General features: G+C 43.5%; 1 protein-coding gene and 1 long non-coding RNA gene across 18 annotated transcripts in view; one reads left to right on the plus strand and one right to left on the minus strand.

Annotated features, from left to right (window-relative positions):
• Positions 1 to 18908, minus strand: part of LOC138744504 (catenin alpha-3-like) — a 1801283-nt gene that overhangs the window by 1504275 nt on the left and 278100 nt on the right. The window lies entirely within an intron of this gene.
• Positions 1 to 18908, plus strand: part of LOC138744509 (uncharacterized) — a 74682-nt gene that overhangs the window by 29702 nt on the left and 26072 nt on the right. The window lies entirely within an intron of this gene.

Here is an 18908-nt window from a genome sequence, read left to right on the forward strand (position 1 = left end):
CTATTACATCCTTAATAATGGATTCCATCATTTTGCCCACTACTGATGTAAGGCTCACCGGCCTATAATTCCCTGCTTTTTCTCTACCCCCCTTTTTAAATAGTGGGTAACATTAGCTGCCCTCCAATCCATGGGTACTGATCCTAAGTCTATCGAGTTCTGGAAAATAATTCTTAAAGCATCTGCAATCTGAATGGCCACTTCCTTAAGTACCCTAGGATGCAGATTATCAGGCCCTTGGGATTAATCTGCCTTCAATCCCATCAATTTCCCCAAGACCATGTCCTTAGAGATACTGATTCCTTTCAGTTCCTCCCTTGCATTAGTCTCTGTGTTTCCCAACATCCTTGGGAGGTTATTTGTATCCTCTCTTGTAAAAACAGAACTAAAGTAAGAATTTAATTGGTCTGCCATTTCCTTATTCCCCATTATCGAGTCCACGCTGCTGAAGATCCAGCTGCGCTGGGTGGGTCACGTCTCCAGAATGGAGGACCATCGCCTTCCCAAGATCGTGTTATATGGCGAGCTCTCCACTGGCCATCGTGACAGAGGTGCACCAAAGAAAAGGTACAAGGACTGCCTAAAGAAATCTCTTGGTGCCTGCCACATTGACCACCGCCAGTGGGCTGATATCACCTCAAAGCGCATCTTGGCACCTCACAGTTCGGCGGGCAGCAACCTCCTTTGAAGAAGACCGCAGAGCCAACCTCACTGACGAAAGGTAAAGGAGGAAAAACCCAACACCCAACCCCAACCAACCAATTTTCCCCTGCAACCGCTGCAACCTTGTCTGCCTGTCCCGCATCGGACTTGTCAGCCACAAACGAGCCTGCAGCTGACGTGGACATTTACCCCCTCCATAAATCTTCATCCGTGAAGCCAAGCCAAAGAAGAAGATTATATATTCCCCTGATTCTGACTGCAGTTAAGAAATATTTAGATAAGCGCTTGAAATGCCATAGTTTAAGATGGCTATAGCCCTGTAGCCATCAAGATGGTTTGAATCACAAGATCACAAGATATAGGAGCAAAAGTAGGTCTTAATGGTCCATTAAGTCTGCTCCGCAGTTCTAATCATGAGGTGATACATCCTCCCACTCAGCCCCACTCACTGGCATTCTCCCTCCCTCGATGCCCTGACTAATCAAATACCTATCAATCTCTGCCTTAAATGCACCCAATAACCTCACTTCCTCACATCAAGTTCCACAGACTCATGACTTGACTAAATAAATGTTTCTGCTTCTTAAATTAATTCCCTTTTATTCTGATGCCCTCTTGTTCTAGAATCCCCTGCCATGGGAAACATCCTTGCAAGGACATGGTAGGACATCCTGTACAACTCTATGAGAGCCCTTGGTGATACAGTTAAACAGGAAAGTCTGTAGACACTGTGATTGTAGCATAATATCCAGAGGTGCAGGAGAAACTCAGCAGGTCATGCAGCATCTCCTGACCAACCAACATTTTAAGCCTGAGCCCTTTGTCAAGGCCTCAGTAATACATGCTTGCAGCCTAATGCTCCCTGAATCTATGGAACCCTGCAATCCTCGCAGATCCTGATTACTAACTGGCCAAATGTTGTCCTTTCCTTGAGGGGGAGCATCATCGAGTTTTCACATACAACATTGCACAAAAGGCATTGGATTCTATAAGCACCACTGCCACAAATGGCCCACAGACTTGGAAGTCCAGGGTAAGTGGCCTTCACCTCTTGGGAAGAGCAGTCCAGGGTTGGTTGAATAGCTAGTCCCCTGCTCTGAAATCTGTCGCCAATAACTCAGGAAAATATAATTTTTCCGTGAATGGATCTTCAGAAAACTGCGAGTAAAAATGCCTGTAGTCACGATGGTAACCATGATGGGGACAGGGCTTCAGACCTGGTATTCATTTGAAAGGCTTTTAACAATGTCCTGCACTGCTGACATTAAAGAACATAAGGTCAGTGAAGCTTTGACAAACAGGATCCAAAATTGGCTTGGTGATAAGAGGTAGAACTTAGTGCAGGACAGCTGCTTTCATGCTGATTTGAAGTTCATCACCATGGCATCCTGCTGGTTCTTTTGTTTTTGTATATGACTTGGATGAGGCTTGGATGACAATCTGTTAAACAGGTTTCCTGACAACATGAGAATTGGAGCTGTTGATAGCGAAGTGAAAGGATGGAGGTCAGGTGGAAAGTTGGACAGAGCAGTGGCCGATGGGAGTGTGAGGCAATACATTCTGGGATATCACATGCTGACAGGATATACATAGGAAACGACAGGAATTACACAGAAAGACCTTCAAGGCAAGTTTGCAGTTTCCGGAGAAAGGCCACACAGGTTAACTGGGTTGTAGAGCAGAGGTTTTTTTAAAGGCCGAGGCAATGGGTGTAAGAGTTGAGGTCATTTTGTACAGTTGTGCAAAACACTGGTGGCACTGCACTTGGACTATTGTGCACAGCTCTGGTCACCACACTGCATAGAGAAAAGATTCATCAGTGTGTTGCCTGGAATGAAAGACTTTAGTTGAACGCAGAATTTGGATCGACCGGATTGTTCTTACTAGAGTACAGAAGCCTCATAAAGATTTATAAAATTATGAGGGTCATAGATAAGGTATTTTCCCATTATGGGCATCTAAAACAAGAGGGCAATACTTGAAGGTGTAAACAAGCAGCAAAAGACAATGAACCAGACAGTGTTTAAGTTTAAAACACTAATTTTATTTCTAACTCTTAAACTATATCTTAACTTTTAAACTATCCTTAACACTAAATCTATCCCCAACTATGCGGATGTGTACTAGTGTATGTGTGTGATATATCCAAACCATTACAGTCCAGGCCAAAATCCAGAAAGTTACTTCAAAGTTCAGTCTTTTAAATTCAGTGTTGAAGTGTAGGCCTTTGAAATTTGATGCCCAGAATTAATGTTGAACTGATGGGAAGACTGGAGTTGTGGCCTTTGAAAAAATGTCCATCCACACGAGCTGTGGTCATAACATTCCTGGTCCTTTTGTAGGCAAGATTCGAACTGGGCGGCCTCCACAAAGTTTCCGAGATCCTGGCACCAGTCTCTCCACATGACCTTCACTGCTAGTCATACTCAAAATGCTTCCCAAAAAACCCTCCTGGCACAGGTCAATCCACTGAAAAGGTCCAGTCATTCACAGAGCATGCTTTGCTCTGGATTCCACAGAATGGCTGGCTGTATCAACACCCCCAGCTCCCTGCAAAACCTCCACCTGCTCCAATAAGGAGTTCTTCTCACGTTTGAAAACAACCCGAGAGGTTCCACTATTCATAAACATCTCATTATATTCTGATTGCACTGATAGTTGCTAGCCTTGTTTTGGCTATATCAGTGAATTCTCAATGCCATTTATTTGACCATTTTATGTTATGCTTACAGTAGAATTGCTTGTTCACTTCATTGTTACCTTAGAAGTTGTTCTTTTAATATTAACCCAACTTCTGCCGGGGGGAGACTGTGATGAATCTGTGTCATGCTGTCAGTCTTTCACTGTACTTAGTCTGCTCTCCTGACATTGGACGTGTATTATCTCTACCACTAAGACACTCCCCTTGGCTATAACTGTGTATGCACCCATTATCATTCATTATTGTATTACTAAGTTTCTACTAATAAAAGCCATAATTTCTGGTTAACTACACAGCCTTCAGTTTCTTCATTACCTGGCACTTCATACAGTCAGCAGCAGAGCTGGGACTGGAACAGGACAAGGTGGCAAGCTTGTGAAAAAAAACCATTTGGAAGATGGGGTTTTGACTGCTTAGTTCAGCCTGGTCAAAGCCCTTGTGGTTCATACAAGAGGAGAGGACTGGCTGTCTAATGTTTCACTTGAAATAAGGGAAACAAAAAGGAACTCTGTGGTGGCCTGAAAGAAAGAGGCTATCATCTGGAAAGTTTCTTCGGCAAGACACTGACATGGCTGCTTAAAAGGGAATCAGTTGTGGATGTCCAATGAGCAACAAATCTCTCTCTAAAAACTGACAAGAACCTTCCTGAGCAGTAACCATTTACCTTTCAAGCACCAAAGCCTGGTGAACTTGATAAATATTAAATTCTGTGCACATTATAAGAATTGCCTGCAATCAGTGAACTTGGAGGAATGAGAAGTGAGATTGGACTGTGAATCAAAGAACTTTTCTAAACTTACATACACATTACATATATGTGCACTTAGAATTAGAAGGGAGTTAAGTCAGGTAATAAGTTAAAGTTTGATCCTGTTTTTATGTTTAAAGAAAATTAAAAGCAACTTTTGTTTAAGTAACCATTTGTCTTGGTGAATATTTATTGCTGCTGGGTTTTGGGGTCCTCTGGACTCATACCACTTTGCAAATGTATTGACTCTGGAACAGACTGTAACAAGCCTTCCTAAGTTCTTCCAATGTATCAAATTATCACTGGGCTGTGACTTGTGATGGTGCTTGTGTGAAATGTTAAATGTAAACTGTGACCATTCAATTCCTTCTGTCTATATTATCCCTTACAGTGATAACTCCCATTTAACTAAAATGGGAGCTTGTAATATAAGTGAGAGGCAAGAAACTTAAATGAAAGCTAATTGGCAAGCAATTTTCACAGAGGGTCGGGGTTAAATGGAATAAACTGCCCGAGAAGATTGGACAGGCAGAAATTATGACAATATTAAAAGATGTATGGACAGATTCTTGGATAGGAAAGAAATAGAAGGATATGGACAACACAGGCAACTAATACTGGCATTGAAAGACATCTCAGTTGGGTGGATGAGTTGGACTGTTGTTCTTCTCCACTTTGGGATACTGCACCATGTCTACTCTGCCTCTAACACTGATCCAGTGGCCTAGCTGAGATCATTTGCCCGAAGCAACACCACAGAAGCACCCACAATAAGGCAGTCAAGTAGAGAAATGGAGGGGGCTTCACCAGTAGTCACTCTCAGATTGCATTGCCCCTCCACCTTCCCAGGCAGAACTTAAAAACAGCAGTTGTGATATGTTTCATATCATATTTGTGGTAATGGAGTGCAAAGAAAACTTGTTTGAGGTGGAAGATACCTGCAATTCATGGGCTAAGTGTGGTTGACTAAGCTGCAAATGAGAATTTCCGGACAGGCCATGCACGTAACAGGAAGTGAAGCACAATAAGACTGTAAGTCAGAAGGTATTCTCTCATAGGTCAAGCCCAAAACGTCGGTTATGTATTTTTACCCTTGCTACATAAAGGACATTGGCCAACTGAGTTTATCCAGCGTTGTGTGTTTTTACAATAAGACGTGGGCTGGACTTTATCTACCATGCGATTCCAACAGAATTGCTGCTCCCCCCCCCCAAAAAAAAACTTAGTATCAAAATTAAGTACATAGTTTGGAAAGCACAGCTCAGTTTCCAGCCATTTACCTCTACTGTCACCTTCAATATCTGTGACAATTATATATATGTTACATCTCTTCTTAACCTTGCATTCAATGAAGATAATCTCAGAGCCAGTTCTTTCCTTCCCATCTGTCTGCTTTTCTCCACCCTCCCTCCTACCCAGATCCATTTGATCTCTACCATTTTGTATTGTTACTGTGCTGTGTCATGGAACATAGAAATCTACAATGCAACACAGGCCCTTTGGCCCACAGAGATGTACCAACCTATTAGCCTACTCTCACAACTGTCCAGAATTTCCTTACTGCATAACTGTGGTAATACAACCACCGGACTGTCTGTGACTGCCTGTGTCTGTCGGCATTCCTACCTGCCAACTGCAGGGGGCGACCCACTACACCTGCAGGGAGGTAACCTGGGAGGCTGGCTCCACCTACTCCCTGCTGAGTAGGGCACATGGCGCCAGAAGGGATTTTGAACCTTGTGTGCAAGTTTTAAGCTAATTAAAGCCTGTAGGACAGCCTTCGTGGTTTTTGCACTGCAGCACATCACAATAACCCTCCATTTTTCTCAGTTCCAATTGTTGAGATTAGTTTTTTTTTCAATAAATTGAAATTACTCCTTACTCGTGCTGTACTTGATCTTGATTACCCGTGAAGAATTTCTTTCTTAAAGGAAACAGTCCTACAAGATGCTCTTCAAAAATGGGACAAGTATTGGAAGTAACCAAAAATATACCTTTCAGTTTTGACTGGCTGAGTAAATCAAATGTTAAACAATATTTAATAAACATCCAATTATCATATAATTTCTGTTATATTAGAAATAGAACCATCAATTTTTTTTTGTTTAATTATGCTACTCAGAAATTAAAACTTGCAGGAAACAATCTATGAATGGGTGTGCAAATTGTCGGAAGATGCCATCATTTTTCAGATAATTAGCGTGTGCATTCTCCTTTTTTGCGAAAGGATATACTGACTTTGGAGGCAGTAAACAGGAAGTTCACCAGGTTGATTCCAGAGACAACGGGTTAGCCTGTGAGAAGATCTTGAGTCACCTGGGGCTATCATCACTTGAATTTGGAAGAATGAGAGGGGGTCTTTAGTACAAGTATGAAAGGTATTGACAAGATAGAGCCAGGAATGTTGTTTCCACTGATGGGGTTGAGATTAGACGTAGTGTCAAGATTCTAGGGCATAGGTTCAGGATGGAGATGAGGAGGAGCTGTTTTTCCCAGAGAGTGGAATTTTACTCAAGGAAGCAGTAAAAGCTGCCTCATTAAATATATTAAAAACAGAGTTGGATTAGAGTTTTGCAGGGAAAAGTTTGGTAAGTGGAGCTGAGTCCATGGCCAAATCAGCTAAAGGTAAAGGTTCCATTATTGTCACATTCTACTACATTTACAATAACATATATGAAATTCTTTAATTTTGTCTACCACAGTGGTTCCCAACCTTTTTCTTTCCAATCACATACCATTTTAAGTAATCCCAATGCCATCAGTGCTCTGTGATTAGTAAGGGATTGCTTAAGGTGGTCTGTGGGTGGAAAGAAAAAGTTTGAAGACCACCTTATTGACTCGTTATGCGCACGGTTTCATAACTCCAGGAAATGGGCCAATGACAATTTTTCTCAAGCAAAATATTTCAGTAACAATTGGGTCCAGAGCAGTGATTCTCAACCTTCCCTTCCCACCCACAGATTAGCAATCCCTTACTAATCCTTTGCTAATCACAGAGCACTTACGACGTAGAGATTACTTAAAGTGGTATATGAGTGGAAAGAAAAAGGTTGAGAACCACTGGTCTACCATAAGGAAGACAGAGTCACCACTTTGTCCAGCACCCCTCACAGAAATGAGGGCCCAGTGAGGAACAAACTCATGACCCCTAGTTTACAAGACTAGTGCTCTAACCACTGAGCTATCAGTACTATGACCTTATTAACTGGCAGAGCAGGCTCAACTGACCAGATGAGCCTCCTCCTGCTCCTATTTCTTATCCTCTAATGTTCTTAATGGCTCTCATTTCACTTCTCAAGTTGCAATGAATGCACAGACATGGTAGGAGAGTTTCACTCATTAAATGGACCATCAAGAACTGCATGACCTGCTCACAGGCACTGTGTGAAACTAGTTATCGTGCTTTTCCAATGACTGTTGTCAGCTTGGTTCAGTTGGAACCCCACTAGGCCACCAGGTGTAAAGTTGTGAATTCAAGCCTCACTCCAGGACTTCAATATGTGACTGCTTCTAACATCCAGTGAAAATGGAGTTGATGTGTTTCTAAGAAAGGTTATTGCATAGATCCCACCCACTGCTATGCTGGCACTAAAATTACTCTACAAGATTCTTCAAGGAGATGTTCAAGTTCAAGTTGTATTGTCATCTGATTGTACATACACAACTCAACGAAACAGTGCATCTCCAGACTATAATGCACACACACACAGTACACCCTACATAAACAATATTTATAACTCGATGAAGAGCTTAAGCCCAAAACGTTGGTGATGTATCTTTATCAAAGGGCACTGTTTGACCTGCTGAGTTTCTCCAGCATTCTGTTTTTACAACAAGATTTATCCATAGTGATCCAAACTAAATATATATTAAAATGATTTACAGGTTTCTTGGATTATTCAACAGTTTCACCACCCTGGCAGTCCTGTTTTTATGCTCCTGCACCTCCTTGAAGGTAGTGTCTCATAGATACTGTGTGTTGGATGGGAATGGTATTTAATGATCCTCAGAGCCCTCTTTAAGCACCGTTCCCTGCAGATATCGTTGATAGAGATCCCAGTAATCTTCTCAGCATTTTTAATCACCTTCCGTACTGACCTCCAATCTGATGCTTTGCAGCTACCATACCACACTATGATGCAGGCAGCCAGGGCACTCTCTATTGTGTTCCTGACGGATATTGATAGGAAGGTGGTCACTAGCCTTGCCCTTCTCAGCCTCCTTAGGAAGTGTAGGTGGTGCTACACCATCCTGACTGATGAGGACATGTTGGGGATCCAGAATAGGTCATCCTTTAAATGAACACCAAGGAATTTTGTCCTCCTTCTCTCTCACATTGGAGCCATTGATATGTAGTGGGGAGTGGTCTTTCACCCTCCTGAAGTTTGCATTCATCTAGTTTGTCTTTTCAATGTTGAGATTCAGATTGTTGTTCTTGCACCAGTTTACAAACTTTTCACCCTCCTCTCTGTAAGCCGACTCATCGTTGTTGGCGAAGAGGTTAAACTCTCGCTGTGTCATCTGCAAACTTGATGATTCTCCTGTAGCTGAACCTGGCAGGACAGTTGTGAGTTAGCCGGGTGAACAGTGGCGGGCTGTGCACGCAGCCCTGAGGTGCGCCCGTGCTCAGAGTGATGCTGCCAACCCAGACAGACTGTGGTCTTTCATTCAAATGGTCTGGGATCCAGTTGAAGGGGCTGAGTAGAGAGTCACTGTGGCAAGCAGTATCACCACCTGGTTCCACATGAAGATGGTGAGCTACAACAGGGTGTCCCAAGTGGGAGTGATGTGATGTTGGGAAGGAGATGTATTTCCCTCTCCAGTGTCGTCTCCCAGAATCAAATATCTCCATTTTATCTGACCAACTTTCGAGACGGGAAGAATTTGAGATTCTCTTAAAATTGTCCTTTATTGGTATCAAAAGGCTGTGAGATATTCTGAAAAGTGCCCCATCGAGCATGTTATCCATTTGTCATTGATGGTCTCCCTCACAGTGAGCAGTGTCTATTGGTTTTGAACTATGTTTACATCCATTTAATCTGCCTCACTGCCACAGTCCATGGAACAGAGTTTTCCTTGCATGAGAGTTTACTTTTCTCAACCAATTCACTGCTCCATATCAACAAAAACTGAGAAGGCTGGACGCTGCTGGGTGGCCAGGCAATGATATTCACTGCACTTGTCCTCAATGTCCTTTCCTTCTTGACTGTGATGAGATCTTATCTAAAACAAATGAGGAGGCACAAATGTTCAATTAGAATCAGAATTTATTGTCATGAACAAGTCATGAAATTCAGTGTTTCACGGCAGCATCAAAGTGCAGACAATTTTAACCATCTTTACAACCAGCAATCAAAAAAATTACAATAATAGTACATGAAAAGCAAAGCAGTGTCATTGGTTCATTGATTATTCAGGAATTAGCAGGGAAGAAGATGTCCTTGTGCCACTGAGAGCTTGTCTTTAGCCTCCTGGACCTTTTCCCCGATGGTAGCAGACTGAAGAGGGCCTGGCCTGGGTGGTTGGGTCATTGAGGATAGAGAATGGCTTTGAAGACACTGCCTCATGCCGATGTCATTGATGAAGTCTGGTCCCCGTGATGTTGCAGGCCAAGTTAACAACCCTTTGGAGTTTTTCCTTGTCCTGAGAGTTGACGCCTCTATACCAGGCAGTGCTGCAACCAGTCAGAATGCTCTGTAGAAGTTTGAGAGACTTCAGTGACAGACCGAATCTCCTCAAGCACCTCACGAAATATAGCCACTGGTGAGCCTTCTTCATGATCTTCGGAGATGTTGACATCCAGGAATTTGAAGTTTTTGATCCTCTCCACTACTGATCCTCGATGAGGATTGGGTCGTGTTCCCCTGACTCCCTCCTGAAGTCTCTCTCAGAGTCTTGGGTCAAAGCTCTTTATCAAGACTGAAGTATGAAGAGCTGATATCAAGTATATCAAGGGGGAGAAAAAGAAAGGGGAGAGGGAAATAGTTGGGGAAGGGCTAAGAGGTGACAGGTATTGGACAGAAGGAGGGTAGAGGGAGAGAAAATTAAGAATGGGAACAGGCACAACAGAAGTTGTCCGTGAGCTGAACCAACAGAATTGTTTATTGGAATCTTCACAGGAGTTTAAATAATTCCAGTTGGCGCGCTATCACCCAACTTCTGAAGTCACGTGCCTCCTAGAGTTCTTGGTGCCCTCCAGCCACCAGAAACTCCTGATCCTGCAGGGGTCTGCAACTACAGACGCCGGTTTGATAATAATGGAGTTGTGCGGTTCACAACCACCACCCCCCCCCACCCCAAACTGGAGTTTGGAGGTGACACCACAGTCTCACCTATACGGTTAAAACGGCTAGCAGATGACCCGTACTGGCTGATCTAGGCCCACATGTGCCGGCTTAAGGCAATCTACTGAAACTGTTTCTTGCCTGCCACCATCATTCCGTACTACCTTGAAAGGACCCTCATATGGCCATTGCAACAGGAATACATAAAGGCAGTCCTTAAGTTCAGGCAGAATGTATGAAGTCATAGACCTATGCCAGGCAGCTGGGATTGGCCTTAAGCATGTGAGAATCGAAGTGGGAGATTCCTCCTGCCCACATGCTGCCAGAATGAAATCCCCTGGGACTGTTAGGGGATGTCTGTAAACCAATTCTGTGGAGGACGTAGCCAGATCTTCCTTCAGCGTAGAATGGTTACCTAAAAGTACTCAAGGAAGTTCATCTATCCAATCCAGTCCCTTAAGTGGACGAGAGCTGTTTTCGTATGACAATGAAAAGTTCCACTAAGCCATTGGCCGCTGCAGTTGCGTGGCCTGGAACTGTGCAATTGTGGAACATAACACGGAGGTAAACTGAACTCCTCTGTCAGAGGCGATCTGCATGGGTTGTCCGAAATGCGCTATCCAATTGCCGATGAGGGCTCTCGCACAAGCTGACGCAGAGGTGTCGGAGAGTGGGACAGCCTCTGGCCATCTCATGAATCTGTCTACTACTGTGAAGAGGTGAGTAGTGCCCCTGGATGGGGGGATCGAGCTGATGATATCCATGTGGATGTGATCAAACCTGCGCTGCATGGGTGCAAAAACCCGTAGTGGGGCGCTGAACTTTTGAGGTTTGGCACTGGATGCATGTCCTTGGCCAAATGCTGACTTGCTTGTGCAGGTCTTGCCACATGAATTTTCCCGCCACGAGCCTTGTCATCCTAATCGAACGGTGAGCCAAATTGTGTCTAGTGTCAAGTACTTGACATCACCACACAGCAGGTACAAAGGGCTTTGGTCAGCCGGTGGATACATCACAAAGTAGGGAGGCACTTTCTGGTCAAAACGTATGTCCTCCAAGTTCAGTCCCAAGGTGGCAGTGCGATACGTGGCTCCCTCCTCACCTTCCTGCTGAGCTGCTGCCAAAGTCGTGTAGTCTAACCCGAGAGCAGGCGAATGGAAGGAAGCAATGGTGGTGCGGAATAGTGTGTTAGTGACCAGATTGTTCTTCCCCACAATGTGTTTTATCATAGTCGTAAACCCTGAAACGGAGGAGAATTGACATTGTTGTTGTGTTGACATCTTTGGTGAAGGAGAAAGTCAACGGCTTGTGAACCCTCTACCCTCTAGGAAACAGTGAAAATGTTGTATGGCCAAGTAGAGGGGAAGGAGCTCCCTGTCAATGCACTGTACTTCTGCTCCGGTGGCCCCAAATGACAACTAAAGAATGGTGGAGGTTTCCAGATGCCATTGAGCTACTCCAGAACCCTGCCTACTGCAGTGCCTGACACCTTCACCGACAGAGCATTGGTACATCAAACCACGGGTGCATAAGCAAAGTGGCTCTCACTACTACTCCTTTAGCAGTCTCAAATTCGGCTGCGACCTTGTCATCCCATTTCAGTTCCTTGGGATGTCCGGACATGAGTTTGAAAAGTGGCTGCATAACTTTGGCTGCAGTTGGCATGAAACGATGATAAAAGTTAATCAGACCAACAAATTCCTGCAGGCCCTTGATGGTAGAGGGTCTTGGACATTTCAAATGGCCTCGACCTTGGAAGGTAGTGAAACCACTCTGTGCTGCGGTGGCCGAGGAAGTCAATTGATGTGAAGTGGCATTTGGCCAGGTTGATCGCTAACCCATGGTCATCTAAGCCACTGCCATAGTTGACAGAGATGGTGTCGTGAGTGGCTGGCGATAAGGATGTCGTCCAAATAAACAAATATGCAATCTAGGCCCCAGATAACTGTGTCCATTAGATGTTGAAATATCTGGGCTGCGTCTTTTTTTTAAACTGAAGGGCATATGGAGGAATTCAAATAGTCCAAACAGGGTAATCAAGGCAGTCTTAGGAATGACGTCCCAGGTAAACTGGGATGTGATGGTACCCACGCACCAGGTCAATTTTGGGGAAAATCCTAGCACTGTGAAGGATTGTAGAAAAATCTTGTCTACGGGACACTGGGTAGCGATCTGCCATAGTGATGTCGTTCAAACACCGATCGTCCCCTCCAGGTCTTCTCTCTCCAGGTGCTTTAATTATCATATGATGCCCAGATGCTTTAGGTATCATATGACACCCTCCATGTGTTGGAATTCATCTTTAGCTAATCGCAATTTACCAGAGGTAGCCTGAACACTTGAGCATGCAGGGGACGTCAATGAGTCGGAATGTGGTGCTGTACTCCATGTTTCAGTTGGGCTGTCATAAACTGCAGAGTAATGATGCTGGGGAATTCTGCTAGAATCTTGATGTACTCATTGTCCGAGAGCATCACTGAATTTAGGCGAGGTGCAGGCAACACCACAGGGTGCCAGTCAAAGGACTAGAAAGTCTTTGAATTAGCTAAGCAATCTTTGCAATCTACTAGAAGGGAGGTGCTCACAAAAAAATCAGCTCCCAGAGGTGGCTGTGATACATCAGCAATGGTGAAGGACCAGCTGAACCACGATGAGCCGAAATTAAGTGGAATTGACCGTGACCTGTACGCCCCCGATGCTGTTGTTGTTGGCGGCCATGACAGGAGGGCCCTTCTTTCCTAAACGTGTGTCTGGGCTGGAGGAGGGAAACACACTCACCTCTGCTCCAGTGTCAACCAAGAACCGACACCTGAGTGTCGATCCCAGAGGAAAAGGAGGATGTCATTGTGGCCGGACGTCGCGACCACTACTGATGGCTGGTCTCAGTGTTTCCAGAATGCGTGTGGTGGGACGACAGCTAATGGTAATTGCACCACTCCTCTGTCTGCATCTCATCTGGTCGCATCTGATACCATACCTCTATTCGCAGATGACAGAGTTCATGTCCTTTGCCGAGGCACTATTATGCACCCAACTGAACATCTACCATGCTGCTTAGTATGCCACAACTCATCAGCACGGGCTGCTAAGCGACGGGGGTGGGGGGGCGCTAAAGTTGTCATCTACAAGCAGCAAACGAATGTCTTTTGGCAGTTGTTGAAGAAAAAGCTGCTTGAATAGTAGGACAGGGTTTGTGTCCGTCCACGAGCGCGAAGGAGTGCGGTTGCCCAGGCCATCCATATGGAGAGGTTGTGCTGCCCTGTTGCTTTTCCTCCTTGGCTGGAGGCTGGTGCATGAACTTGACAATATGCCCCACACTGTCTTGGTCCAATTGTTGCATCAGCAGTAATATGGCATAGATGGAACTGGGCCTCAGCTGCTCGAACCAGATCTGTGGCTGTGAAGTTTGAGCGCAACAATGTTCTGCATATCCATAATGAGGTCCAAAATGTCATTTGGACCATCGGGGTCACCATTGCAGCAAGTGGTGCACAGCAGAAGTTGTCTGTGAGCTGAACCAACTGTTTAATGGAATCTTCACAGCAGTTGAAATAATTCCAGTTGGCACGCTACCACCCGACCTCTGAGGTCATGCACCTCCCAGAGTTCTTTGTGCCCCCCCCCCCCCGGCCATTGGGAACTCCTGATCCTGTGGGGGCCTACAACTACGGCTGCTGGTTTAATAATGGAGTGGTGCAGTTCATCACAGTATATACAAATATTAAAATAAATAAATCACCTTGTTAAATAAATAGTTGAGTCATGGATGGTTTGTGTGAGCAGTTCACCACTCATTCAGCAATCTCACTACCCGGGTGGTTCTATCTCTGATACCCCTGTATCTCTTTCCCGATGGGAGTAATTGGACGATGTTGCATGCAGGGTGATAGGTCCTCAATGTTTTATGAGCCCTCTTCAGACAATGATCCTGGTAAAACACTTGAGTGGGGGGAGCGGAGGAAGTCTCCAGTGATCCTCTCTGCCACTCTTATAATCCAGTAGATTGGCCTCTGATCTGATGCTCTACAACAACCATACCACATTGTGATGCAACCTTCCAGGATGCTTTTGATAGAGCTCCTGTAGAATGGTGGACAGTAGCCTTGCCTGCCTCAGGCTTCTCAGGAAGTTCAGTTGCTGTGGTGCCTTTCTGACAAGTGAAAAGATGTGTGTTCAGGGTAAGTGGACTTGGTGCTCTCGACTCTCTCCACCACCAAGCTATTAATGTGTAGTGGAGGGTGGTCGCCTCTGGTCCTCCTGAAGTCTGCAATCGTCTCCTTCATCTTGTCCACGTTGAGACTCAGGTTATTACTGTTGCACCATTTCATGAGATTTCCCACCTCTTGTTGTTGCGGATGAGGCCAACCACTGTCATGCCATCTGCAGACTTAATGATGATGTTGGAGCTGAATCTGGTGTTACCATCATGGGTCAGCAACATGAAGAAGAGCAGGCTGAGCACAGATGCGCTCAACTCTCTGCAGCTCACCCAGACAGACTGTGGTCTTTCCATTAAGAAGTCCAGAATCCAGTTACAGCGAGGGTTGTTGAGTCCCAATATTGCCAAGTGTTATCTAAAGAATTTTGCAGTAACATCCACAAACATTTTGCAAAGGGGGAGAGGGGAACCAAAAATACTTGGTCCATGAAAGCTGACATGATATAAGCAAAGGAAGCTCTCCCTGGTGCATCATTACAAATTTAAGAGATTAGGAAAACACTCAGGAAGTGAGCTTTACATACATTATTCAAAATCCCACATACATTTTTTACAAGGCAAAGACATTGCAAGATGTTTTACAGCCTATGAATTGCATTTTGTTTATTACAGTCACAAATTTTCACCCAGCAATCTCCCACAAATCATGACCAATTAATCTGTGAAAATAAACAACTTTTATACTCTGTAAAAGAAATATCATGGGAACATTAGACTGTCCCTGAGACATCAGCTAATCCATTGTAGAGCAAGCTCTGTACTGTAATCAGCATGGATTCTGTGCTTAACTTGGAGACCTGAACTCCGGACCTCTGTATTGGAGGGGAAGCTACAACCACAGAGTCACAATGACATCTGGGTATTTCTGCTCGATCACTGTTGTAGTATTGGAAAAGCAAGAATGAAATCAATGCATAATGGCGTGTACCCTGGAAGAAGGATTTCACCCTTTTAAGTACTGTTCATGAGAATTAGAAGAGTTATTTCATAACAATAAACTATATCTGAGCAGATTTGGTGCTAATGTGCTGGGGAATGGTCAAGGTATTGATTAAATATCTAATCAAGGAAGGGAACAAGAAAATTGGATGGGGGAGGTATGTTAGAAAATAAATCTATCAAATAGATGAGGGTAATGTTATAATTTAGTTATCGAGCTCAGAACTGAAGTCAAATTTGAGATTTAAGGGAATTAAAAACTCAAAAGAAAAGGAGGAATGTTTACACAGAAGTAACTTATAATGTGCAGAGGTTGCAGAATATATTGCATGAGTGGACAGAATCTGGGTCTCTTATCACTAAAAGAATCTAATATATATTTGTGCATGTTTGTCTGCTCGCCATGCAAATTAATATGTAGCATTCTAGAAATGTGCAAGAAGGTTCAGTAGGGGTAACATTTGATACCAAATGTTCATAAGTGTTTTTTTACTAACTTGCACTGACTTGCATTAATAACTGTGGTAACATTTGATGCTGAATGTCATGACCACGTTGAATTTAACCTTTAAGGTCATATGAAGTTGAAAAGTTCAGAATTTTTTTTCAACTTACAATATTAGCTGCAAAGGACAATGCCATCAACACAGAGAGTTTGCAGCCACTGCTACAAGTCCCTTGACTCAATTCCTACTCAGACACAAGTGGTCAACCATCCCAAAGAGTTTCTAAATTCACTAGAGTCCCACCATATTGTCCCAACCTGAAAGTAACTTGATCCACCACACCTGTACAATGGAACAAGATTGGCTGTTAAGAAGCTTATGCCCCATGTTATTGAGATGGCAATACTTTCTGGATGTAGCAAGGGAGCAGATGTACTCATTGAGAGAATTCCCATCATTCCCACGGATAGGCCGTTTGAGTTCAAGAGACTTCAATTTTCCATACGGCTGAGCTTCAATAAATCCAAAGGTCAGACGCTGCAGTTAGCTGGACTGCAATTGGAAGAGCCCTGCTTCTCCCAGGGGCAGCTCTATATTGGAGGTTCATGTGTTGGAAGTCCGAACAGTCTTTATGTAAATGGTCTGGGTGGAAACACTAAGAACATTGTTTACTATGATGCCCTTAGCTGAGAATGTTTTGCCAGAAGTCAACATCATTTGAACTGTGTATCTCTATTGCAAAGAATATCAATGTTGTGTTTTTAAAAATATATTTATACAGAATTATCATGATATTTCTTGGGGTATTTTGCTTCAACCATGTAGTCAACAACTGAGTGTTTTGTTTCCTGGACAACGCCGGGTATCCTGCTCGTATAAAATAAGCACATGGGAATATTATATATTTTCAAAAGATATAAAAAAAGGATGTGAAATTTTGATTTTGATAAAAGATTGTGGGTTAAAAAGTATGGTGCACAAATAGAGCCAGCATGTTTAGAACTCAAAGTAGTAATTCCATTAGTACCCATTAAATGGCAATAGGAAAATGTTAAGAAAAAATTCGAGATCAGGAGGATCAGTGAAAATGGCAAAATTATTTTTCTGGACCTGTAACGAAAAGAAAAGAATCACAATGGCAAAACCATTCAAAGAAAACATAAAAGAAAAGAAAGAAACTAAAAAGAAAAAGAAAAATGAGGTCATGAAAAGAAAAGGACAGGTGGGTTGTTGGGGCCAAGTCCTATTTCTGAAATCACACCTCTGACCATACTGGGATAATTTAACCTTATCCCTATTTAAAAAGTGGGGGGGGGGGGGTCAATCTATCTGAGAACCAATGTACTGCAAGTAAGGCTGCCACACTCTAACGAAGGTATCACATTTCCTCCTTAGGTTACAGGTGGTTTTCTCCAGGGAAACACAGCTCTGCATTTCCATATTCCAGCGCATGGTATTTAGCTGGGAGTCATACTTCCACGAAACCACTATACACTTCCTGCCTACTGCCAAAGCAACCTTCATGAACAAAATTTGGAATTTAGTCAGTCTAAACTGCACTTAATATCCCATAAGAGGAACAGTTCTGGGTCCTGTGGAAATCCACTCATAATTTTTTTTTAAGAATATCCCCTAGGTCAGTGGTTCTCAACTTTTTTTTTCCACTCACTACCACTTTAAGTAATCCCTATGCCATAGGTGCTCTGTGATTAGTAAGGGGTGCTTAAGGTGATATGTGAGTGGAAAGAAAAGCTTTGAACACCTCTGTTTTAATTGTCCCTAACTGACTCATTATGTGCAAGATTTCATAATTCCAAAGGAAATGGGCCAATGACAATTTTTCTCATGTAAAATATTTCAATAACAATTGGGTCCAGAGCAGAGATTCTCAACCTTCCCTTCCCACCCACATCCCACCTTAAACAATCCCTTACTAATCACAAAGCACCAATGGGACAGGGATTACTTAAAGTGGGATGTGAGTGGGAAGGGAAGGTTGAGAATCACTGCTCTGGACCCAATTGTTACTGAAATATTTTGCGTTAGAGAAGCATTGCCCTAGGTCTTCCCAAAAAGGTTTCACCTTTGAGCATAGCCAGGTAGAGTGGATGAAAGATCCCACCTCCACACCGCATCTAATACACATTTCTGAAATCTGAGACTTTGATCTGTGTAATTTCTGAGGTCCTAGGTACAACTGGTGCAGGAAGTTATACTGCACCATCCTGTATCTGGTGTTGATGACCCCCTGTCACACTGTCCAGACTCAGGTCCTGCCACCATTCTTCATTGATTGTTGTACCCAAGTCCAACTCCCATCTCTCCCTCCTCATGATGAGTGGGATCGAGATAAGTTTTTGGAATGTATTCACTTTGGTGGGCGGGGGTGGGGAGGGAGGGAGTTGAGACAAATATGGACTTTGGGTACAAATATGTACATGAATGGCTTTATTTATTGGATTTTGTAAGTCTGTATAAACTAAAATATTCAAAAACAAAGAAGGGAAAAAAATTCTTCTGGAAAATTTTAGTAAATGAAGCAGCTTCTGATATGCCAGTATGCCTGAATAATGAAATAAATTGTAGCAGGCTGAGTGGCTGCATCCTGCAGGTGTGTGGCAGGCACAGGGTAACGTCACTTCCGGGTCCAGGTGTGCAGGCCGGGAAGAGGAGGAAAATTCAAATAAAGTGTCCTTGTTGATTAACACTGGGTCTGGTGTATTCATTTAGTAGTTCAACTGGAGTAGTCGCTACAAAATTTTAATTAATGTAAATAAAAAGTTAATGTCACGGGCACCATGGAATTGGGAACCATGATAGAGCCAAGCCAAGATCTCTCTTTCAAGCAACTTTTAGAATCATGGTTATATCAAACCAAAAACTGAGAGGACAGCACCGTAGAACAGCA

This window comes from Narcine bancroftii, chromosome 10 (genome assembly GCF_036971445.1).
Source record: "Narcine bancroftii isolate sNarBan1 chromosome 10, sNarBan1.hap1, whole genome shotgun sequence".
In the NCBI taxonomy this organism is placed as follows: Eukaryota; Metazoa; Chordata; class Chondrichthyes; order Torpediniformes; family Narcinidae; genus Narcine; species Narcine bancroftii.